The sequence below is a fragment of the Microtus pennsylvanicus genome, chromosome 7 (assembly GCF_037038515.1).
Source record: "Microtus pennsylvanicus isolate mMicPen1 chromosome 7, mMicPen1.hap1, whole genome shotgun sequence".
Taxonomy (NCBI): domain Eukaryota; kingdom Metazoa; phylum Chordata; class Mammalia; order Rodentia; family Cricetidae; genus Microtus; species Microtus pennsylvanicus.
The window spans coordinates 45,378,102-45,404,381 of record NC_134585.1 but is presented as its reverse complement, the minus strand read 5'-3'; the positions used below and the strand labels follow the sequence as shown (position 1 = coordinate 45,404,381).

Genomic DNA, 26,280 nt, shown 5'->3' with positions numbered 1-26,280 from the left:
TATACTTTGTGATTGAAAATACACGCCCTGACTGAGCCAGATCACAGTCACATAGGAATGCAGCCATCAGCTACCTGTCATGATCCCAGCACTAAAGCAAAACAAAACAAAACCCAAATATCTTCTGTACATGAAAGAGAAATGGTCATAAGTGGAGGATGGCCAAAATATATCAACGTGTATATGTAGAAGCATATAGAATAAGGCATGGGATTTTGTAGTTATAAGAAAAATAACTAAGTTTGGATGAACCGTAGCCATTTTTTCCAGTGCTGCATTCTGTCTCTTTGCACTTGCTGGGGAAGGAAAGTGAAGGTTCAAAGTCAGAAAGAATGACTTGAGCTCATTAACCTCATGTTGACCATTGGAAGGAAAAAAAAACTCAGTTAATAGAAATGACATGCCCAGTGGCTACAATATATTTAATAAGTAAGGAGATATTCATGATCCATACACATATTTAAAAATAAATGCATAAAATTTTAAGTGAGCCCAGTTTTTCCAAATGTGTTCTCTGTATTTACCAATGCTGTTCCTCAGGGAAAGAGTGTGCCAAAGCTCAGTATCACAAGAGGTTAAGGATTATTTTATTTCTAATATACTCTCAATATATTATTCTTCTATCTGTGATTCTGCTCAAATTCTGCTTTTTCCAATGGTTTCCCTCAAACCACTAAGCTCTTATTCTTTATTTCTCCAATCCACATCATACTTCAAAATTAACTGTCTTTCTGACAGCTTTGAATGCAATTCTAAAGGTGTTGAATTCTTGGAGTTTTGTTTTCTCGTGTATCCCTAGAGTTTGCACCTTGTCTTGTACAGACTAGGAATTCAGTAAATGCTTATTGAATAACTCTGTGGTCATATTCTCATCTACAGTGGTACTGAATACCCTCTGAGACCGTACTCAATGCTGTTTACCTGTATATGTGGGCTACTACCAACAAGTAACTGTTAACAAGCCAATCTAATGACATACAACATACTGAGCAAATTCCCATTGCTTTTGCTCACGGGTCAATGTTTTGGGTCAATAAGCCATTGCTTTAACTTCCCCGACTTGCAAACCTATGATAAGCAGGAATGCTTTTGCTGGGCATTCTGTATAACTGAAGATTCTGTATAACTGAAGGTCCTTTAGCTTTACTCTTAATTCCAGGACAGGTCTGTGATGAAAGAGTAGCAAAAGCTTCATTTCTCAAACTTGCTGCGCATCTAAGACTGTACTTCCTGTAGAAGATGCTGAGACTAAGAACTCTGAGTGTGACTATAGAATTGAACCATGGGACATGATCAGTAATCAACAGGAAACTTATTGATGAGTGACTTTTCAAAAGGCTTTACGATAAAATATATAAAATGCTCTCATTACTAGTTATAAAAAAGAATGAAAAGTCTGAAAGTAATATTGCAAATTAAAGAACTTAAAATCTTACAAATGCCGGTGCGCTCTTCTTCTGATTCTGAATATGAATGAAAGCACGTAAGCCTTCCTTTCCTCGGCTTATTTCACTTATCCCAGTGTTCAGATTGGATTCTAGCATAATGATTTTACTAATCTAAATACACACTGAAACCTAGAATATGTATAGTTATGTCTTGATACAGAATAAAAAAGACAAGACACAAAGAGACTAGTTTGACTAGTGCTTGGTCATATAATTTACTGGTGGATGAAGCATCAGTGCACAGCTTGTCCTGCACATTCAGAGTGTCTTTGGAAACAGAGTGTTTCCTTACTGGGCAATGAAGAAGCCACGTAGCCTGTGCTGGGATTGTTGCCTTATGAGGGAGTGTCTTTCCTTGTACCAGGCTTCACATATAATCTTTTGTTCTCCATCAGTGTTTGTGACTCTGTCTTTCAGACATGCCCTAAGCTTTATGCTCTTCAAATCCCTAAAGGAAGGGGTCAGGCAGGGTTCACAGTCCTTTTACTGTAGCGTGAAGAATGGCATTTGCTGCTACACTGCCCCAGTCAACTACCAAATGCCTGGGTGTCCGAAGCAACCATCACATAGCTGACGGTTAGGGCCTGTGCCTTCTCTCTTGGCTCTTGCTGTAATTACTACAATAGTTGAGTCTGGTGCTATTTGTCTTAACATGTCACTGACTGATCTCTAGGAAGCCAGTTCTGCCTTTTTAACTTGACCATATTATCTGGCCACCTATTGAACAAGGAAACATGATATGGGGCAAGGGTCTTTTCTATGGCATGGGAAATTATACTCCTTGTAAGTTTGAGATAGTTTCCACATTTTCCCCTTTGCACTTTCACGACTTGAACTACCTCTGAGTGTTCACTGAATGTGAGTATTTTGTGTTGGGGATGTGGCTTATCAATACCATCCTCTTTAAAATCCTCATAGGTGCCAATGTGTTGATAGGTTTTCTCACCAAGTTCATGGGTCTGGATTCCTAGAATCTGACAAACTGCCATGCTGCCAGTGATTTTTCTCAATAAATCCACTTAGATTTCATTCGAATTTCATTTGCCAAAGTAAGACTTTTTAAACTTAATTTTGACATTTTCATTTTGGTTAGACAAGCCACTCTTTATTTCTTCTGATATGAATTTATTTTTTAAAGACATTATAAAACTGAATAACAATATACTATGCTATGATTTTTATTCTTCAAACAATGTCGAGAGAGGCTCTAGGAAGTTGGAACTAATTTTCACAGAAGCAGAAATGGAGGTCAGAGAGGTCAGTTGCTTCATCATGCAGAGATGGGGCAGCAGGGAGGCTCTGCACTCTGACTTCCAATATTCTAAACCCTGGCTCCCGCCCTCTCATTTGTCCCCTACCCACACACACTGGGATCCAATGTCTCAAGCAGCTTCACTCTCATCTAATGACTGAAGGCCTTCTTGTCTCATTTTCCTACTACAGAATGAGACAAATGAAACATTTCCCCTTGGGTAGGAAAATGCAGAGGCGATCTTTTCTTTAATGTGAATAAAATGCATACTTCAGTTAGGGGCAGGAATTTATTCCTACTCCTTTGAAGTCCCTTTTTAGAGTATCCAGTTTTTATATTGTTTTATGGCTTAACATTAGGAGACAAGGCTACATCGCAACTACATTGCTTGCTGTCTGTATGTGGACTGAAGAATGGCTCAGCATCTCTACTAACCACAAAAGAAGTGAGATTAATTAGTCAAAAATGTTGGCAATAGAACAGATGATGCAAATTTGTTGTCTACATTGTAATCAACAAACTTAAGAGCTAGCTAGCAAAGATCTTGAGATAACCCATGCTTTATAAACTTACTCAGAGCTCACATATTTTAACAACATGAATTTGGACCCACACTTTAGGGGCTGTTATAATTTAACAGATAGGTAATTGAGACTGTGAATGTTGTAACTGCATAAAATCAGGCCTACCTATAGTATGTCACATGTATGTTCAAAGTTCTACGAGGGACTATAGAAATGGCTCATCAGTTAAGAACACTGGTTGGTATTTTAGAGGACCTGGATTAAGTTCTCAGCAACCAAATGGTGGTTCATAACTGTGTATAATTCCAGTTACAGGGAACCCAATGCACTCTTATGGCCTTTATGAAAAGCAGACATGCATGTGGTGCGCAGACATGCATGCAGGAAAAACACTCATACACATAAGATAAATATATCTTACAAATATTTGATATTTATCAGAACTTCTCTGATAAATCTATGGGAAGTCAGTTTATCTGAAGTGAGGGATTAATTAGAGAACACTCACAAATTAGCTTATTAGTTTATAGATATTTCTATAATAGTCATTGAGTGTAAAAAGATTATTTGTCCGGGAAGTACGACCTGGACTTCAAGTCTCCTGATGACGCCAGCAGGTACATCACCCCTGACCAGCTGGCTGACCTGTACAAGTCCTTCATCCGGGAGTATCCAGTGGTTTCCATCGAGGACCCCTTTGACCAGGATGACTGGGAAGCCTGGAAGAAGTTCACAGCCAGCTCAGGCATCCAGGTGGTTGGGGACGATCTCACTGTGACCAACCCTAAGAGGATTGCCAAGGCTGTCAGTGAGAAGTCCTGCAACTGCCTCCTGCTCAAAGTGAACCAGATTGGCTCCGTGACCGAGTCTCTGCAGGCGTGTAAGCTGGCCCAGTCCAATGGTTGGGGCGTCATGGTGTCCCATCGCTCTGGGGAAACCGAGGATACTTTCATCGCTGACCTGGGCTCTGCACTGGGCAGATCAAGACTGGTGCCCCTTGCCGATCCGAGCGCCTGGCCAAGTACAACCAGATTCTTAGAATCGAGGAAGAGCTGGGCAGCAAGGCCAAGTTTGCCGGCAGGTGCTTCAGGAACCCCCTGGCCAAGTAAAGTGGATGCAGATCCCTGGAGCCACCAGCTGCTTAGACCCGGTCCCTGAAGTCATCGAGGCGGCTCAAGACCGGCCCAGTGCTTGCCCCTCCCATGCCACTGCTTCCTTAGACATCTTCAGTCCGCCCGACCCGACCGCCTGGAGCCCTGCTGGAAACCCCAGCTTTGTAATCATGTGACTGGTCCGAATCATTGTCACCTCACTTCCAAGCTAGTGTCTGGAGCCCAGTGTAATCTCTAGGGTGGCCACAGGGAAGACCCCTGCCCCAGCGGTTCTACATGCAGAATAAAAGCCTCAGTGACCCATAAAAAAAAAAGATTATTTGTCATATACAGGTTTTGCTTGGTGGGGGATGGTTTCAGGGTTCCTGTTTCCCATAAATACTCAAGCATGAAGATGATTAGGTCTCATAGAAAATGACAAATTTACATACAACCCAATGCATCCCTTAATACTGTAAATTATCCCTGGGTTAATTAGAACACCCCACACAATGTAAAATCCATATAAACCTAGCTATCGTATAGTTTTTTAAAGTAATGGGAACAGTCCATACATGTTAAGCACATAGAGATATTGATTTAGTTCCTATCTGCAGTTGGTTGAATTCAAAGATGAAGAATTTATAGATATAGAGAGTAACGGCCTGTACTGACAAATTTGAAGCAACATTTTTATTTAAGATTTTCAGAAAATGGGCCATTAGCTAAAATCTAATTTGAAATCTCATCTGTACCAGAGGGTGAAATCGGCATGGTGGATTTTATGTCTCAGCTGGTAGCACTCATTATTTCTATCACTTAATCTGTTTCTGACTCATAAACCGCTCACTTCCAAGCCCCTGGTTCTCATTGTAATTCTTTTCCCCCAAGTCTAACATTAGCGAAAATTTCATCAAGTTCCTTTCCAAATGACATCAAGCTCTGTGAACACCAGTTTTTTGGTGTCTTGTCAGAGTACCAGAAAATATTTTACCAAATTAAATGAAAATGTCGTGTATTCTAGACTTGTCTGCAAACATAATGAGTATATACTGTATACAATTTGCGCAAGACCTTGCAAGGCCTATCTCATTCTGAATGGAGATAGAGGAGAAGTGGAAAGGGGAGGAGATGGGAGGAGACGAGGGAGGGAAAATTGGTTGGTATGTAAAATAAATGAAAAAATGTTATGTAATAAAAGAGAAAAAATACAATTAAGACTTGATTACATTTGCTTAGATACTTCTCTATGCATGTATGTGTACGTACTGATACACACAGAAGCCTAGGCTGCCTTCCTGCATTTCTACTAATGATTTTTAATAATTCCCCCCTTTAACTCAACATAGTAAAATAATTCATTTACAATAATTGACTTACTAGACAATTAAAAAGTGCAGGTTAAATTTAATAAGAGTTTTCATCATCTATAGAAATAGGGGTTAAAATTTAAAATAGTTTTAATTAATTCCACTTAAAATGTTAGAACGGAATACTTTTGTCTTTAGTGACATTGTTTCTTATCTTTCTCTTAAATGTGTGAACTTAATTTGTCAATCTGGGGAAGACATAGTGAGAACATAATAACTCTGCATTGGATAAGGTTTGGTGCTGTTTCTCTTCCATTGTTTGATAATTAATATGAAACAATGGCCACTGATAAGTGAGTACTTCTTGTTCCTCTGAATTAGGGTAGAATATTATTATCCATGGCACAAAATGTCGATATCAAGGGCCATTTGCTCAGCGAGGCCAGGGACACTGAAAATGATAATTATCTTTTCTTTCACAAGGCCATATAATTATAATAGGAAAATTGAGAGCTCATAACTGACATTTCTCAACTGGCGTGATAGAATTAATCTTTATGTTCTAATCAGTCAGGCACCAGGGTGTGATATGTGTGTGCTTATATCAGTGTGCATGCGTGTGTGTGTGAGTATATATGGAGGGAAGGAGAAAAGGAGAGGAGATCAAGATTCAGTATGACCTACAGCATGTCTTAAATGAAAAAAAAGATCAATAGAAAATATAACCACCTAAAAGAACAAAATATAATAAAATGCCCCTTTAACCTTAATTTATTCTTGGCCTCTTTTAGGAATGAATGCTGAGACTTTTTATAGATTTCTTAATTGTGGAAAAACAACTGTGGCAGAATTGAACAGCAACATTGACTGTTTTTGTACAAGTGAGGATATTAAAAGTCATTTTCCATCGATTAAAGCAACATAATTCCTAAACCATTTTCTAGCTTAGATAATTTTATGTTTAGGCCATTCTAGAGAATTGTATGTAAAGGATGCACTTAAGCATTTTACATAGAAGGCTAATTTGAAAATCTAAAGTGACTGGATAGTAGTAAAATAACTTATTTACATTCCTACATTCTCTCTTTTCCAGAACTTGACTGCAGAAGCATGCTTGTCTACTCATATAAGGGTCTAATTTCAGAGGTGGGCAAAGGCTACAAAGATTTAGAAAGGGTAGGAGAGGGAAATTCCAAGGACCCCGCTTTGTTCAGAATATACTCTGTGCTTAAATGTCACCCTTGCCCTGTTTGTGCTTAGAATCACTCCATGGTAATGCCCTACACATTATCTACCACAAAAAACACCACTCATCAAAAGGAAAACAAGGACAACTTCATATCACAAAACCTTAAAACCTGTTTTATAGAATGTAGACAAATGCAGATCTGGTTAGACTATAAAACACTTTCTCACTTTGACCCAAGTTTGCCAGGAGAATAGTAAGTTGACATAAATGTTAAACAGCATCAAATATTTGCACAATAATTCAGTAAGAGTGAATAAGTGGTGTGCTGGCAAATCTTTTCTGGACATTGTTGAATTCTTTGGTGTAAATTCATCCTCCATGTCTGACATTGAGCTCACAGTCTCATGCTCCTAAGTGTGAAGTCAAGAAGAGAGCTCACTGTCATTTAATATACCCACAATACAGATGTAAAACATAACTTCAAGAATGTGAACAACAAATATTTGAAGCTGCTGGGTTTTTACTACATTATTTTAATGAAATTTCTTTAACTGGTTGCATATAGTGTAGAATTTTAAAATGTATAAAATTAACAACTGATTAACAAATCTAAAAATTAAACACTTCGCTTTCATAGGCTTGTTGGCGCCGTGCCTATCATGCTATTGAAATATTTCAACTTTTACGCTTTATAAATATATGAAATGTATGAAATAGACCTACTTATGCATTCTTTAACTACATTTGCATTTTTTAAATTTTAATATTAATATTTATTTTTAAATTTTGCTAGAAGGCCAAAGCTTGCTATTTAGTTTTAATTTTGTAAGAAGAAAAATAAGAAATAGGAGAAATAGTTTATTATCCACTAACATCTGTATGTACATACACCAAACTAATTGCATCTCTGTATACCTATAGAGTTAGCCTCTGCCAACATATTGGAGTCAAAGTGGTCAACTAAATCCACTTAAAAACCTAAGAGAGCTTTAAAATGAATTCTATACACACACACACACACACACACACACACACACACACAAATATAAGAGTTTAACGCAGTTTCTTGCTCTGTTTGCTGATGGAAATCAGAAACGTGGATCCTTTAAGAGGTTTCCTGACTCAGTGTTAGCAGTAAAAAACTACATGGCTTTTTAAAAAAACATCTGCTCTCTGGTTTGCCAACACTAACAGCTCTGAGCTCTGACTCTTTTGGGAGGTCTGACTATGGAGCATTTAAATGGGGTTTGGGAGCATCATGATACAAATTGCTTAACTGTAAAACAGACCCACTGTGACCATAGAACTGGAGTGAAGGAAATGGCTCTCAGAGGCAGTGACTGTGCTTCTGCCATGTTGGACTGGGTGGAGTAAGAAGGCAGGATTGTGGAGTTGGTCCTAGCCATCCCTGTTTAGCATTAAAAAAAATGCACTCTTGGTCAAAAACTAATTACAGATACACATGCAATAAAGACAAATCCAGATGGAAAAGACCTCTAAATGGATCACAGTGTTGAATAAATATGAGTAGGCTTGGGAGAGAGAAGAAAAAGAACACAGACAGTTATAAAAGTAAATAAATGGTTATAAAAAATAAAACAAAGTCTTTAAAAAGACAGTACTGACAGTCATAGATGAAGGAGTAAAGAAAAATAAGCTATGTAAAGATGGAATATACACAGACAGTCTGAATTATGTATTTTATTCTATTTCCTATAAATTTTTTGACTGTGAAGGAGCTAAGTACAGAAAGACATTTCATTATATGGGCTGCTAAGCTAAGCAAACATATATATTTTAAAGATATCTTGACTTCAAAATTTGGGTGTAAAGATTTGTTGCTTTGGAGAAGAGATCTTTCTCCTTTATTTTCCCACAGAGGATGAGAACCTGTGGATTCCTTCCAGACTAATGTGGTTTGATGGAACAAAATCCTGACCCCTAAGAGGACTCCATGAACCCTAGAAATGCACTACACAATAAACAGCAGGAAGTAGTTTGGAGACAACTATGCCCCAAATCACAAATATCATTTATAAATGTTTATTTACATTTAAAGAGGGATATACTATAGAGTGGGATACTTTACATTGGTATGGATGTTGGTCTCTTGATACAAATTTTAGGTCAGTTTTGTTATATATAAGCTATTGTGTTTGTGCCGCTCACTTAAAAATGCATTGTATAATTAAGAAATGTAGGTTAACAGATAGTCACCTATAATAGGTAAGCATGTAGTCATGCTAGTTAGGTTTTCTAGATATACAGAGATATATTTCAGATAGATAGCTATTCTTCAAACCTCTCAAAGACTAACAGAATATGGCATTTAAAAATGTTTTAAGAACTTAGACTTTTTTTTTTTTGTTAATTAGCCTTTTTATTGGTTTTTTGTTTTTTTTTAAATTGAAGGTCCCTTACTGGTCCTGCTTTCATGAGTGGCTGAGAACAAGGGGAAGGGGAGGGCAACCAGCTGGCAAGGGAGGGTCATTTCCACATTTCATTTACACACAGAACTAAACAGACAAGCACAGAGTCACTATTGTGGTTAGAAGTTGGCAGCATGGGATGGGGGGATAAGGAGTAGGGTGTCGTTAAAAAAAAATAGGTCAGGCTCCCCCCAAACTGGGTGCCTGGGAAGGGACTTGGTCTGCTTCAACCCAAGAGGAGTCAGAAGATCAAAAGCAGTTTGGGAAGGCCAGAACCGTCAGGGTGGAGGGAGAAGGGTGGGCAGGAGACTTGACCCTAGAGGGGCTCCCAGGTGCCCAAGCTGAGGTCCCCAGTTAGTTCCCTGGGCAGCTGAGGATAGGGAACCTGAAATGACCCTACCCTGCACCCTGGCAGAGAAACTAGGTGGCAGTGCCGTCATCTCCCTGGAGGGCAAGCCTTTGTGAGCCACCTCCAGCCCCCTGCCTGGAGCATCTAGCAGCCCCAGACCTGCTCATGGGTGTTGCAGGCTGCCCCTTTCCTGCCAGACCTGAGGGGCTGGGGGGATCCCAGCAGGGGGAGGGTAATCCCTTCACCCCAGTTGCCAAAGAACTTAGACTTTTTATCACAACAAGACACATCTGTTCCTGGCAGCAGCAATCTACTTCAAGAAGATGACGGGCATAAAGAAACTCCTCATGGAGTTTCATTTGGGCAAGAAACTGCTCTGGCCTGAACTGCTTGACTGGACTCTCAGAAAAATGACTGCTGCACTTGCCTAAAGAAGGTGAGATGATCCTTTGGGGTTCCTGCTTCATGAAAGAGTCTGCCAGACATTCTGCAGGACACAGAAGAAAGTGACTGACAAACTGCCAATACTTAAAAATGGGAATCAAACTTTGCCCAGAGGATATGAAGTGTTTTGAGTGGAAGTACCAGTAGCTAGACTTATTTCAATCCCAGGAGTCTTTGTTGACTTGGATCCAGATTAACCATGAGGATGAGCTCCATTCCTGACTTCTGAGTGGCAGTTAGTACTGCTAACTGTTGGCACACACAAGAAGAGGTGCAAAACTGTATTTTACATGAAGTGCCATTGAACTGATAATTTCAGATGTGTGCTGACAAGTTTAAATGGTAGAGGTTTTCATCAGGTTCTTCTATGTGTCCACTAAAACTTTCCGATGAACTACATTTTGAAAAGCTTTCCCCGATGGCATCTTCAACCTGATAATACATTGTTTTAATGTGGTGGCTTGCAAAATTACTTTGGAATTCAATAAAACTTTAGAAAGTATCTCCTTAAATTATTTATGAGACACTTCTAAGCAGTCAATCACTTAAGGGTTTTGAATATCTTTTGCATGATCTTTCCTGAGTAAAAAGAGTATCTGTTAGGCAAGAAGCAAGACCCTTAATTATTTGTCTCTACTATACAAAGATTTGAGGTCTTCCATTCAAAAGGACTGAAAGAGATTAGGATACCTTAGTCCATACTTTAGCAAAATATAATTTAATTTCCATATCCTTATCTTCCACTGGGCCATGAGTCAGTAAATGTATTAATAAAATAAGTATAAGCTATCTCAGAATAAGACAGCCTCAGGCCAATAACACCCCATCAGGAAAACACAGTTTGCTAACAAAATGCCAGGCTCTAGCTGCAGCCTGGAGAGGCATCATTCTTCTATGTTTATATAATACATCCATCTGAGAATTTCACATCCTTCACAAACATTCCCTTGTCAACTTTCACAGAATCTCCAGGAACTAGATAAGTGTGAAAAATTATTATTCCCACAGGAGAATTGAGGGCAAGAGTCATGAGAGATGTGTTCAGCAGGAATCCACATAAACTTGATAAAGCAGTTCCTCTATGCACACAGTAGGCACTCAATGTATAACATTTAGTGAACCTGAGTCAGTATGTAGTGCAGTCTTCGCATGAGGAGTGCTCACCCTTGAGTGGAATGTCATTGTCAAATCCTCTCCGTCTAGATTTGGGGTTGGATGCTGAAGAGGGGGCGGGAAGAGTGTAAGAACTAGAGGTGAGGGACAACTCCAGGGAAACAGCTTCTTTCAGATTCAGCAAGGCGTATGCACACATGAACTCACCGAGACTGTGTCATTATGAGCAGGACTGCACAGGGTCAAACCAGCCAAATTCCCAGTGCTGAGAAGGGGAAGTGAACACAAAGTCCCACTCTCAAACAAGCAGCTGTTTCCACCGATGCTTGATGGGAAAGTGAAAATCAGTATCTCCAGGTGAGTGTCATCAGGTATATCAACCACACTCCACGGCGGGCCCCACGAACAACAAAAATTTGACTCTGTATTTTGGTGTGTGCGTATGTGTGTGCACGTGTGGGATTTTGTTGTTTTGTGTTTTTTTTATTTTAAAATTAAATTAAAGAGCATGAAGTTGGGTGAGTAGGGAAGAAGTTTGAGGAGCTGCAAGGGGAAAATAATATGAACAAAACATATTTTGAAGAATAAAAAAAAGTACTTAAAAATGAATATGGTTGTCTAGGTTTGGATTTTACAGCACTCAGGATTTATTTCTAAAGATGTGCATACAAACCTCACAATCAGTTTTCACATGCTCACACGAAGCCTCAAACTCCTGAATCACTCCTAAATTCAGATCTGGTTAAGAATGTCTTTGCATGGTTTGAAATACCTGCTCTCCATTTATTTAAGTTACTCATGATCACTTTGGGAACACTGAGGTTAAACAGTTTAAATTTCAAATGCTGTTGTACATCTGGTTAAACTGGCTGAGTCCTTCATCTTTTCCTTCTTTTTTCTCTTGGCTGTTTTATAGCAAGGCATAATCACATAGTCATATTTAACTTCTACCCAATGTCTGAAGGCTTGAATGCTATTTACTAGTAATTTTTCTCTTGGATTAGATATAATTCAAGGTAAATGATATTTCAGGTTACAAAACCAGGTCAGAATCTGAATTTTTACTCAAAATTGTTCAAAACTCTTTGATTTTAATCTTTCTAATCAACTACATTTGTTAATAATGAATTAGAGATAATCAATGTGAGTGTCTACAGACATTTATTCTTATCAATAGTAGACCATATAGATATTGAATCAATATTGTCCTGTGAGTTTATTATGAAGATGGTGTAGTAGTAGTCACATCCAGCCTTTTATGAGCTCAGCAAATATCACTGCTCTAATATCCTTGACACCTCTGGGACATGGATTTGACTACTTTAATATATTTCCTGTGGAAACGGGTGGTTTTCATTGCAGCTTGTTTGTCCTGGCTTTTCCAGATGGAGTTATAATTTCAGAATTCAAGGTTCTATTAAGCTATTCACAACCTAGGGATGTTATTCCAACAGCAGGGGTGATTTAAAGTTCTACACTATTCAGTCCCTCCTCTAAGAAAGGTCATGACTCTCCTTCCAAGTTGCAGGCCTGACTTACTTTGCACTTTGCCTTTTATTGGATCTTTCTTTGATGTTTCTGGTGAATGAAAGCAAGGCAGAGGGAGTTAAGTTTTCTTCTCGGTCAAAAAAAGGCTGCATTTTCTTTCAATGAAATTTTCTTCTTAGGTAGATATTAATGGTTGGACATACACATAACAGCATGGTGCCTATTGTTATCACTTTCCAGAAAGCAAGCATAGAATAAGAAATTAATTCCCCGAGAGGGTTTGTGCCATCAGCTATTTAGACGAGAAAACAGAGGCAGGGTAAACACCAAAGCTCGGGATGTAAGTTTTGTCTAAAGACAGTTTGCAAGTAAACTCCTATCCCTTCATCTCCTGGGAATTACTATTGACTGTCTTTTTCTCAGCACCCCTAAGGACTCAGGGAAAACAAGAAATTATTCCCAAAGGGCTTTGGATGTCTTACAACATTCAGGATACTTTCATGGTCATACCCCTTACTGTCTCTCTGTTCCCTTTGTTATTTTCCAGCAAAGAATATGCAGAAAGGCAAACATTTGCATAAATCAACTGTAAAAGAGTAAGGCCCATTTGGGGTTCCCCTAAGCAGCCACTGAAATCTGTTTAATGGACTATAAATATAAACTGGAAAGCCTTCATTAGCTAAAGTCTTTTGGAGAGGATTCACAATGAATGTCAACAGTACCTTTTGAATTTAAACAGCTGACTCCTTTCTTGTCTTTGAGGATCAGTTTTAACATTTTAATTGCCATGTGTATTGTAGAGACAAATCAGAAGAAGGTAGATAATGAACTGTGAGCAATCCTTTCTTCTGCTGTTGTTTTCGAAACTACAGTAGGACTTTAAAGTCGGGAGGCTAGATTTTATAAATGACTGTGGCTCTAAAATTAATTCCCAAGAATAGCTCCACAACTGTCTTAAAAAATAGTGGTGACAACCAGACACATTGAGAATGTCCTAACGTGGGTTATTGTGATGAAACCGTGTGTACATGAGACCAGTGCAATTCAACGCTTAAGGGAGAGCCTCATTGCTTGATCATTCCATTCTGTGTACAGGTACTACACTTTGGTATTTTTCTCCTTTGTTCCTTTATAGAAGAGATTTTGTGAGTGGACTGAGAGCAGATGGGGATGGGATCAGATTGGAGGAGGGATAGAGGATGAGAGTACCGAAAGAGAATATGGGAAAGAGGGGCATTTCGGTGTCAGGCCAAAAAAAAAAAAAATGGTGCAAGGGAATCTCGGGAATCTACAAGGAAGAATAAAATAAGATTCCTAGCAATACCAGATAAGTAGCCTGAAACTGGCCATCTCCTGTGATGAGACTGGTGCCAAGCCCAGTTGTCATCAGAGAGGCTTAATTCAGCAACTGATAAAAACAGATGCAGACCAGCAGCCAAACATTAGGTGGAGTTCGGGGAATCCTGTAGAAGAGGATGAGAAGGATTGAAGGAGCCAGAAGGGTCCAGGAAACCACAAGAAAACTGACAGAATCAACTAACCTGGGCTCACAGGGGCTCACAGAGACTGAACCAACAACCAGGAGCATGCATGGGACTGACCTAGACATTCCGCATATATGTTAGAGTTGTGGGAACAGGGGCTGTCAGACTTTTTTGCTGGCTTGTGGGATCCAGTTCCCCATACTAGGTCTCCTTGCTCAGCTTCGGTACATGGGGAAGTGCTTAGTCTTACTGCAACTTGATATGCCATGTTTTGTTGTTACTCATGGGAGATTTGTCCTTTTCTAAACAGGAACAGAAGAGGAGTGGATTGGGGGAGTGGGAACACAATGTTGATGCTATCTGAAAGACTACAGTAACAACAACTGGGTAGAAATCTAATTCATAAAGGTCACCTCAGTCTCCTCACCTAGATACAACTTGTTCAGTATTAGTACTGGGCAATGCAGTGAGTAAATGCATCCATTACTGGTACTCACGGTAAATGCTTCAAAATCAGGGGATATCAACAGAGTTTTGCTTACAGTGTATTCTGTGACACTCATTCAGCTACCCAAATTACTGGGTTGAGATCAAATGTTGGAGGAGGCCACTTGCTTGTTTCCCAGCCACCTAGATTCTAGAAATAATCACACAGAAGCTGTATTAATTAAATCACTGCTTGGCCCATTAGCTCTAGCTTCTTATTGGCTAACTCTTCCATATTAATTTAACCCATATCAATTAATCTATGTATCACCACATGGCAGTTGCTTATCTGGTAAAGTTCCGGCATCTGTCTCTGGTGGGACTACATGGCTTCTCTCTTACCCCACCTTCTTTCTCTGAGCATTCAGTTTAGTTTTCCCCGCCTACCTAAATTCTGCCCTATCAACAGGCCAAGGCAGGTTCTTTATTTACCAATAGTATTCACAGCATACAGAGGAAAATCCAACCTCTATCAAATGGAATAATAAAACCTCAAGTAAAAATATGAATAAGTTAGACAGTGATGATCAAAAAACACCATTTCATATGAGGATGCAAAATTGCATGAATATAAAATCCTCTTGCATTTTCACAGATTTATCTTAATAATTGCACCAGTCACCACATCGTGACTTGTTAGGACAACAGTATCTCAATAATTGGTAATTTAAATTAATTTATGGTACTTGTCCAGAACATTTCACTAATTCAACAGATGCTTTGAAAAGAGAGCTGTTTACCTTTTAACTATAGAAAGCATATTTTCTCCACAGAACAATAAAGGAAATCTGAGCTGAACAGGAATATTTGGCTTAATATCATCTTATCATTATATTACAAATGTGGCCCAGGAGATTAAGTAGTTTTGAAATCAAGTTACGGGTAAGGCAGTTTTCAAATGCAGTTTCTAATATGGGAACTTCATGGCGATAATCCACATCTGACCTGAAGACAAGGAACACTCGTAGAGTTCCTTCCCTAGGATAAGGCTCTGGGGGCTTCTTTTCTTGCCCCAAGTGAGCAGAGCTCACAGCAATCTTCCCACTTGCACATGGTACACATTCTCGGCATTTACTCTCTGCATATGAACTGCACACACACCTAAATTTCTTATCGTGTGGACACTATTAGAGGTAGTCTTCTGTCTAAGAAAATGCTGAGACATAAAAAGGCCTTCCCATGAGGATTTCCAAGCAATAGTTTTAGTTAAAATTGATCCCACCAAAGGTCTGATTTCCCAGTTACTTTGGCATCTACAATTATAGTTTCTCAGTCTTTAATGCTTAATTAGGAGCCTTTGGTAAGTTTCGTGTCAAGCTAAAAATATTTCCAATGTACACTTTTGCTTACTCAAAGCTGCACGGAGCTGTAATTTACAAAGGAAACTTGTTTCCTTAATTGTTGTGTCAGTCAGCAAAAGCACAAGGAGCCGGCACAAAATAATCTGCTTATATTTAGCACCACTGGCCAAGAAATGCCACAACCTTCGTGTAATGTAGAAGAAGGTTAGGGATGCCGTGTTGATGGAACTGATTAGTGTATAATTTGATTTATTTTTAAACTTTTGTAGTACGCAGGGTTTTTCCTGTCCGCTATGACTGTTTTGATTCTGCGCAATTCTAAAAGGTAAACCTGTGAGTCAGGTTGATGTCTTCAGTTTTAGTGTAGTTGTCTTGTAAAGTTAGACTAATGGAAAGCAAAGATTAGCACGCAAGTTGGGCTCCAGAGCTCTAATTTTTCACAGTTCTGCTATTTTTATGCTGCCGTCAGTCACTGAAGATTGTTTTGTTATAGAACAGATCAAGAAAAGAATAACCTAAAGCGAAGTGCACATTTTCAGATGACTCACGTATTTACCAAGTGTGATGAGAGAAAAGAGGGAGAACAAAGGAAAGAGAACAAATTAGAGGGAACAATGATTCTCCAGCACTACCCTGCGTGTGCGGCTTTTCCATATCTACGATGTGAAAGCTTCCTGAGAGGCATAGAGGTGTGTTCTTCCTAGGTGCGCTCATCCCTCTAAACAGCACATCACATGTAACAGGTACAGATGCTCGATGGAGAGCTGGATAGATGTGTGCTATAATCCAGTCCCACCACAGCTGTCAGTGTGATGGTAGATAATTCACATCACGTTTCAGAGCATCAGGTCTCCCCTCAGAAAAAGGAGAATCATGATATCCGAGTTACAGTATATCTGGGCACACAAATGAACCCAAAGCAAGAGCATCATTTTCAGTGTTATTCCTGCTGCTCCTTAGCCCTACAAGGAAAGGGGATGGTCTCCAGCTATAGAATAAAGATGGGCAACTGAAGATGGGCTGGGGACACCTGAAAATGGACTAAAGGAGAGACAAGTGTTTCTCTTCCTTCCTGGCAGTCATTTCCACAGATAAGCCATCAGCAAATTGGAGTCAGAAATTTCCACATCACACCAAATCATGGATGTTTTTTTCTCAGAGCCGATACTTCGTCATCAGAAAACTTTTTTATTTGTATCTTTCAGAAATTGTTGTCACGTGATATGTGTGGCTAACTAGTTAACAGCATTTGCAGAGCCTGTGGTATTTAATATCCATTCTATACCTGAGTCTATTTAACCCCAGTTTTCTTTTCCTTTTATCACTTTATGTGTATTAATTAAGAGACCATTTGATACCAATTAGGGACAACATAACAACCAAGATCCACAAACAGTTGTCTAAAGGACCTTTAACAGCATCATCCTTTTGCTATGTCTTTTTATGCTGCATTAGATTAAATAATATGACTGTTTCAATGTCTCACAATAAGTGCAGTGATGTACAGAACCAACCTGTTAAAGACAACTAATGAATGTGTGAGTCCCACAATCTCTCAAGGAGTAAGCACTAGAACTTAGTGTTCAGATTGCACTAGATCTCAATGAGAAAATGTACATTTTCATACACATATTAGTATTAAGGACAGAAAAATAACTATGAGATGAAGAGATGGTTAAGAGTACTGTCTGTTCTTCCAAAGGTCCTGAGTTCAATTCTCAACAACCACATGGTGGCTCATAACCATCTGTAATGAGGTATGGTGCCCACTTGAGGAAGATATATATAGTCAGTCATCCTCTTCATCTTAGATCATGAAACCCAACATGGACAAGTTCAACAGAACCACTATATAGGCTGCTCATGCATACTTCAACACTGCTAGGGCATAAATTTCAATTTATTTTAAATTCGTGGAAGAAATGCTGCACTATAATGTTTAAAATCAAATTTATCTGAACTGACACATAAAAACAAAATTTATATATTAATAGAATAATTAATGGTATCTCAATGTATGTGTTTAGTATACAATGTTTAAATCAGGTTGTAATTTCCCTCTCCTCAAATAGCCATCATCTTTAAGACAAAATCTTTCAAAACAAGATATATGAAGAACAAGTAAACTTTTGGTATCTATATTTAGTATATTATACACTAGTAATTTGAATTTTTTATCCTTCTATGTAACTGTAGCTAAGTAGCCATTTATCCCAGCACTCACCCCAAGCCAAATTACCTAGCCTCTGGTAATCAAAGTTTTTACATTCCACGTGAGTAAGATCATGCAGAACTTCTCTTTCTGTGCCTGCCTTACTTCACATGACTTAGTGATCTCCAGACCCACCCATGTTGTGGCAAATGACATAATTTCACTTTTTATGGGTATAGGATTCCATCATGCATATACAACCTATTCCTTATTCATTTGTAAATTAATAGTCATAGGTTTTTTTTTCATGTTTTGACTATTGTGAACAGAACTCCTATAATCTTCAAAAATTGTAGTTTGGGGAATCATAAACACAAAAGGAATGTGCAAATAGAGTAGCATGTCTTTCAGTGTCTTTAACAGAGCAAATCCTGGAACAGACAGATGGTGTATCTGTGATAGAATAAAAGACAGAGAACATGCATGATACCATCGTGAGGAACTTGATAGTATGGGAGACAACCGGGTTTAATAGTCTCTTTCAAAACCAGCTGGGAACTGTAACTAAGTAGGTGAAGTTATAATAGTAACCTTGCTGGTCTTTGTTAGATGTTACAACGAACATGTCTGAGGTCAAATGCATAGATCATAGTCATAGGTACTAATGTATACATAACAAAAACAAGGCAGGGGATTTCAAATGTTCTTACTGCAAAAAACAGTAGTCAGTGTTGACTTTCTGGTCTTTTCCTAGGGTAGGCATATATTAAAGCATCACATTGTACCTGTATATCAGTACACTTATAGTTTGTCGGTAAAAAATAAACAAAAACAATGAGCAAGAAAATAAAAGCAAACTGGATGGTAATTACAGTTGCCAAGAACAGTAGGAGAGATCACATGCAACCTGACAGTAACAAAGTTAATTACCCATTACTGTCGAAACACAATGCCATTTTAAGCAATATGATAGAAACCAGTCTCACAACATTCAAGATATAATTCAAATTTTTTGACAAGAGCCCAGGAAAACATGACGTATTTTCAAGAAAAAAAAAAACAGTAGCTGCCAGCATTAAAATGGCCCTAATCCTGAAAGGATAAGATAAAAACTTTTAATCAACTTGTAAGATGCTCAGCATGATCGGTAAAAATGTACTTATAATAAAGAAAATGCTATGGCATCGCAGCAGGGGGAAATGAATGCTAAAACAGCTTTGCCTCTGGAATAGAAATAACATCTGAAAGGAAAAGTTTCTTTCACTAATTTCAAGAAAAGCACTGGAGGGGACCATCAGTCAATGCATATTCTTTTTTCCCCCTATAGTTCATGTTGATTTATTTAAATCAGTTATGAAACAGCACATCAAAATAGAGATTATCCTTAAGATTATTAATGCTTTGTTGATGATCAGATAAAATTAGAGGGTGAGAAATGGAACTGGGTAGGGGGAGAGCCTCTTAGTTCCAAGGCTTTACATACAATGCCGTTCCTTACATATTAATCAGCCATTACATGTGGGGGGTGACTGGTGGAGCAATAGTTAATTTATCTACAGGAAACTCCTACACAAATCAGATCTACCTAGACCTTCCCAGTGGCATCGTACTCTACTCCATAGGATCCAAAAGCCACCTGGACGACACAATTTCCATTCTTTTTCTACAGTCCTTTACCTATGCATAAATTTCCCCCTCCTCAACAGTGCTGTGTAAGCTGAGAGCAGCCTGCTATCTAAGAGATAGCAATATAGAATATAATATAATACAGAAGCTCACACATTGGAATTGAACAAAAAAAATCAACAGAAAGAAGGAAAGAGCCCGAGAGAAGAAACAGAGTAAAAGAAACAGAGACCTACTCTTTCATACCCTCAAGAACTCCACAGAAACATTAAACTGGAGTAATATTATATACACAGAGCACCTGGTGAAAACACATACAGGTCCTATGCATGTTGGTTCACTTCTGTGGGTTCATAAGAGCTTTGATCATGTTGACTTAGAGGACCTTGTTTTCATATTGTCCTCCATTCCTTCTGGTTCTTACATTTTTTGGGGGGGGGCTATTCTTCTGCAGGGTTCCCTGATCCCTAAGGAGAGGGATTTGATGGAGACTTCCCATTGGAAGCCTAGTGTTCCAAAGTTTTTCACTGTCTGCACAATATCTAAGTGTGGATCTCTGTATTTGTTCCTCTCTGCTGCAGTAGGAAGTTTCTCTAATAATGGACAGCCATATTTCAACTTTTCAAGCTAACCATTAGTACAGTCAGTTTCTTCCCAATGCAATGCCAAGTCACTGAGTACAGAAATGAAGCAAGTGAAGGGTTCCCCATGCCTTCAGCAATACCAGCAGTCCCCTATCCTCACAGTTTAAATCTTCCTGGCAGGGAGAGTGACCAGAAAACCACTGCATTATCACGTCTGTCTCTGTCTGTCTGTCTCTATTTCTCCCTTTCCCTGTTTGAAGATCATAAGTCTTCCCTACACAAAAATAGAATCAGATCTGTTGGAGATTAAGCAAAGGCATATGGATTCCTACAACACACACACACACACACACACACACACACACACACACACACACACACACTGCAGATAGAAACCCAGTTTACAGCCATCTTTACTGCTGGACGTTTACAGTGGAATGGCTTTGGGGATCACAGAGAATTTGAGTTTTCAGTCTACTGGGGCAGGGCATAGACTTAACAGGAGAATTTAACAGCGTGAAAAGTGCATTTGTTACTATTATGCCCACTGAGAAGACTCAGCAGGATTAGTCACACCACCTCGCCTCCATCTGCCCCAGGAACTTTGCATAGCATGCAGGTAAGGAGAGAATGCAGTCAACTCAAGCATGAAGGGCAAGTGTCACCCTAGGCCCAAACCAAGTGTCCAGCCCAAGGATGGATCCTATAGTTGAGAGAACAACAGACCGTGGTGAAGGCTCAGATGCTTATTTTATGATCGCATATGGTGGGAGACCTTTCTTACCCTGGAAAATCTGGAGGGTGAAGGCTTCCAAGCGAAGGCTAATAATGTCCACCCATAGCAGAATTCAGCTCCTCAACCGTAGTGGATAATTTTCCTGATCTGGAAAGTGCTATGGCAAGTATGATTTGGTAAACTTAGTCCTGGGATGTCAAGACACATCCCTAAAACGTGGCCTCTGTTCTGTTTGCTTCTAAGATTCTGGCCTAACCTCCTATGCAGTTCGTCTGGATGTCTTTATTCCAATGGCCTGGCCCTTCCACACACATTTTTGAAAAACGCCTGAAGTACTTACTCTTGAAAAGCCATAGAACAATTTAAATTAGCCCAAGAAAATTTCCTTTTAAGTATATAGACTCACTCAAATGTAAATACTGAACTAAGATATATTTGCTACCCAGTGTAAGAATAAAATATGCAAATTTCTCACTTATTTCCATATTCTAACAGCTTCAAAACAGACACAATGTCTAACAGCATTTATAAAGAGAATATCAGTGAGGTAGAGTATGTGAACCTAAACTTTCTCATAAGTTTCTGGTATGCATACTTTTTAAATACTGTCATTTCTTCTAGGTTATATAATGCAAGGCATATAAAATGATTGATAATATGAAAGCTATATAATTTTAAAAAATTCTGGTAAGCTATTGTTATTCAGTTATGCTGTTCACGTACTGGGTACAAAGAAAGTGGGCAAATGAGACTTGGTAATTCTTCACAAATATTCCTTATCATTTTGCTGTGACTAACACATAAACAACATAACTCAATAATATCTTCATACAATACAGACATCAACTTTGTAAACTGCTTTAACGAGAAGTTTCCAGCACACCCCAGAAAAAGCAGGGGAATTAATCAGTAATGGTTTAGAAAAGAAAGGCACAATATTGGATATTGGATGGTGATGCTCTAATCAGAAACTTAGTGATCAAGAATGTTGTGTGAAAAATATTATCAAGTAGCAATTAAAGATCTTGGCCAATAACGATACATATTATCAGTTTTCTTTCTAGCTCCACATATAATCACATCAGTTCAAACTGTATTGTGTTCTACAAATGTTAAAAAAGAACCCAGCAAATCAGCTATAAAGATTCACAATATTTATTCTTTTCTTCTGATGTGTTTTCTGCATATGAGTATTTCATGTGGCTAGAACATGTCTCTGTTTTCAGTGGATGAACACCTTGTAGACATGTGTGTAGAACTCCAAGGCTGGTGCTGGAAATCTTCCCCAACCATACTTCCATTTTATTCTTTGAAGCAGGGTCTCTCAATCAATCCAGAGCTTACTAATAGGGTTAGTCTTATTTGATAACTTGCCCATGGTGATTACACAACTCTAACTTCTGAGACTAGAGTTACATGTGAGTTGCCAAACACATGTACTGTTTATGGGAGTTGTGAGGATCAGAACTCCATTCTTCCTGTTTTCCAGGCAAGTGCTTTAACATCCGAGCCATCTTCCCAGCCTTCATATGGATTTTTACCAAGATTGAAAAGATGTAGGTATTATAGTTATGAATAGAAATGGTATGGAAAAGGAAATACATATGAAGAAATTATTGCTCATTTCTATACTATAACTGACTTCTAGGAAATGTAATATATAATATTTATAAAAAGAATAGCAAAATCAAACCTGATTTCCAGATGAATTTGTTATTTATTATTACCTACAAATTGCAATGTTTCATCCAAACACAGAGGCAAGATATGGAACAGACAAAGCCTGAGTTGGAGAGATTGCTCAATGGTTAAGAGAACCAGAGGACCTAAGTTTGATTTCCAAAACCCATGTCTGGTGGCTCACAACTGTCTGTGATTCAAATTCCAAGACATCCAAAATCACCTTCTTGCCTCTATGGGAACCCACAAATTTGTGACATACACTCACACAGACACATACACACATATACAAATAACTAAAAATAAATCTTAAAAAAGCCTCTCCATATCCTCAAAGTCTCAGTGTTCTCTTAGAAACTAAACAGACTATCAAACGTCAGCAATCTCAGACATTGCCAGCAGCTGGATACTATAAAATAAATATCTTGGCCATAAAGATGGGCTTTTATGGTACCAACTTTGTAAGCTTCCTCTGGTTTTGGCACAGTGTATCTTGCTGGTAAAGGCTTGACAATCAGATACCAAGAAAAATAAACAAACACAGATTCACAACATTTACCAATTTACGTGGCATGAATTCTCCTGTATATAAGTGATTTCAAATTATTAGTGTGAAGTCTCTGACCATGGAATTGGGAGGACGGTCTTTCATAGACACAGCACATGTAAGCAATCTGAACAATTATACCTATACAAGAAAGCAATGATCAAGGAATGATTGTGATGTAAATATTTATCACTTTTGTCTTGTATGTAATTTAATTTCAGATCTGATCTTTTCTGACAATGGGCATGTCTAAGAAGTAGCTCACTTAAATCTTCAACATTCAGCATTTGGCACTTGTGAACTGAATATAGGCACACCCCACTCTGACTCCGCACACAGTATTACAGTTATAGGGTTTAGCCTGTGTATTTGAGAATGGAGACTGATACTCTCCAATAATACTGGCCAAATTATTTAGCTGCAGTATGACCCAGTTCTAAAATCTATATAACTATGTCTAATTAGTGTATTTGTTGCAAATATTAAATATGAAGTATATGTAGTACACTACATATCTGAAATACAACATAATTATCAATGAAAACTTACTCTACCAATTTAATTCATGATGATAACGCATCAGATTAATTAATTATAAATTGTCACTGCCACGCCTAAAGACAATAAAACTACTACTATTTTATGGCATAAGTATTATACAATTTTGGTAAAATTTGCTTTCTGGATATCTGAAGGTAATCTATTACCAAAACTGAAAGGGAAATATGGTCTCAAGTCCCAATCAGTATAATTGATAAAACATTTAATTACCTGGATTGTAAAGTGGAAGGGATTCTGAAATACATCCTTAGCAAGAATAATTAGGATTCATGATGATAAAGATTCATAGTCTGTCTCTAGAATAGGCCAGGAAGAGAATGTATCCATATGTATGTAAATGTATAGATATATACATTCCTATGTGTGTGTGTGTGTATCAACTCTCTGTCAATCAAATATCAATCATTCTCTATCATTTATCCATTTTATTACATAACTATACATCTATTATCTATTATTATCTCTCCAACTATCTGCAATCCACTTACTGTTTATAAATTTATCTAGAATATAGCCATTATGGTAGGTGATTTGAAAAGACAATATATATCCTTATTTTGTGTTTATCATGATTAGAAGAAATATTGTACAACAAACCCACAGCAAACATTATACCAAATGAGGACATACAGACAGAATTTCCACTAAAATCAGAGTAAAGATGCCCACTTTTACAACTCTTATTCAAAACAGTGTATTACATCTTAGCTCTAGCAACTAAGCAAGGGAAAATATAGAAGAGATAAACATAGGAAAGGAAGAAGTGATGCTATGTCTGCTTGCAGATAACATATATTTACATATCAAAGACCCTATATAGTTTACTAGAAAATTCTTAGATTTAATAAACTCTATCAGTAAAGTTGCAGGACAGAAAATTATGTTAAAAAAATCAGTACCGTTTAAATATACTAACAGTGAACTTGAATAGGAGAAATTAGCAAAATTATATCATTTGCAAAAGCAACAAAAATAAAAGTAAAGTATCTAGGAAAAAACATCACTAAAGAAATAGAAGAGTTCTACAATGAAAACGTCTTGATGCTGTATAACGAAATCATATACACTAGATGATGGTAACATGCCCCATGCTCTTGGACTGGCAGACCTTTACCATGAAAGGGCTTAACTACTTTGCTGGTTAAAAAAAATGATGAAATCATCATCATTTGAAGATACTCTTGAATCTGGGAATGTCATGCTTTGAAGAATGTTGACTAAATATGCTGGTGACTTGTAAAACATACACTATATACCACAAAGCCAGAACACAGAATTAAACTGATTTAGACAGGGATGTGTGAGGGATAAAAATGGATGGAAAAATCATATAAAGTAAAATGAATTTCGAATCAAAGGGAAATCCTTCTTGGCTCATTTCTTGTATTGCCTTTCAGAGCTACACAAAATCAATTTTAGAATATTGTTATTGACATGTGTTAATAGAGATCATTTGTGGATATTCAGAAAATACTGGACTCTTGCATTGCTTTCTTCTAAGTGGCATAGCAATTCTTTTTCCACATACAGTGAGCAAGTCCTAAATGATATTACAATAGAGAGCTTATTATAGAGTTTCCTTGAGTGACTTTGGCAGGAATTTTTGTGCCTTGATGTTACTAGTGGGCATCTATGTTGTGCAAAATTATGTTCTATCAAGCCTGTGCCTAGAGCCAGACCATCTCATTTCATGAGTACTCAAACTACAGAAATTCCAAGAGTCTGTAAGCATTTTTAAGGTATTCTGTTGAAAGTTTCAAGACAAAGATTTCTCCTATGTAGGCACATACTTCAGAGGCAAGCAAATGTCCACGTTAGTCAATACTAAAGTTCTTTCAGGGATTGGAATAAGAATTCCTTTTGAGTAATACAGATCTTAACAAATCACCCCAAATTTAGGGTGGTATGCAGTCTATTAAATTCCGATTTTGCTCCAATTCCCCACTTAGCAAAATACTTTTCTTTTTCGAAAGCTTGAAAATACAAAACATAATACAACAAACACTCTGACCTCCAAACTCAGTGTCCTTCTTTTGTCATTTTGCTTCTTATTCATTTATTTTGCTTTTTAAAAGAACAACAAAACTTTTAATTAAGTTGAGTTTTTACTCTTTCCCCCAGACTATTCTTCTGAATTCCTCATCAGATACGAATGCAATTTATTTATCGTGTTGCATAATGTATTTTATTATATTTGTACAAACTGTAGTTTTAATATTGTTTTGTACCTCACTTTTTAATTCACATTTGCTTTGATATTTATTGATGCTGACAACTGTAAATATATCATTATTTAAAATTGCAGTGTAGCTATTCTGTTATATAAATATAGAACAATATATTTACTACTTTCCCGTGGATGTTTAGTTTTTTTATACAAATATTAAAATATGAACTGATATTGTTAGTTGACAATTTCTAATAAAAACTAATTCCAATTATATTAAGAATCGTTCAAGCAAAAAACAACTATCCAATCCTATTAT

At 37.8% G+C, this 26,280-nt stretch overlaps 1 protein-coding gene and 1 pseudogene across 3 annotated transcripts in view; one reads left to right on the top strand and one right to left on the bottom strand.

Annotated features, from left to right (window-relative positions):
- The window catches only part of Kcnq5 (potassium voltage-gated channel subfamily Q member 5), a 534,457-nt gene that overhangs the window by 318,923 nt on the left and 189,254 nt on the right, over positions 1-26,280 (bottom strand). The window lies entirely within an intron of this gene.
- Positions 1,949-4,644, top strand: LOC142853535 (alpha-enolase pseudogene; annotated as a pseudogene).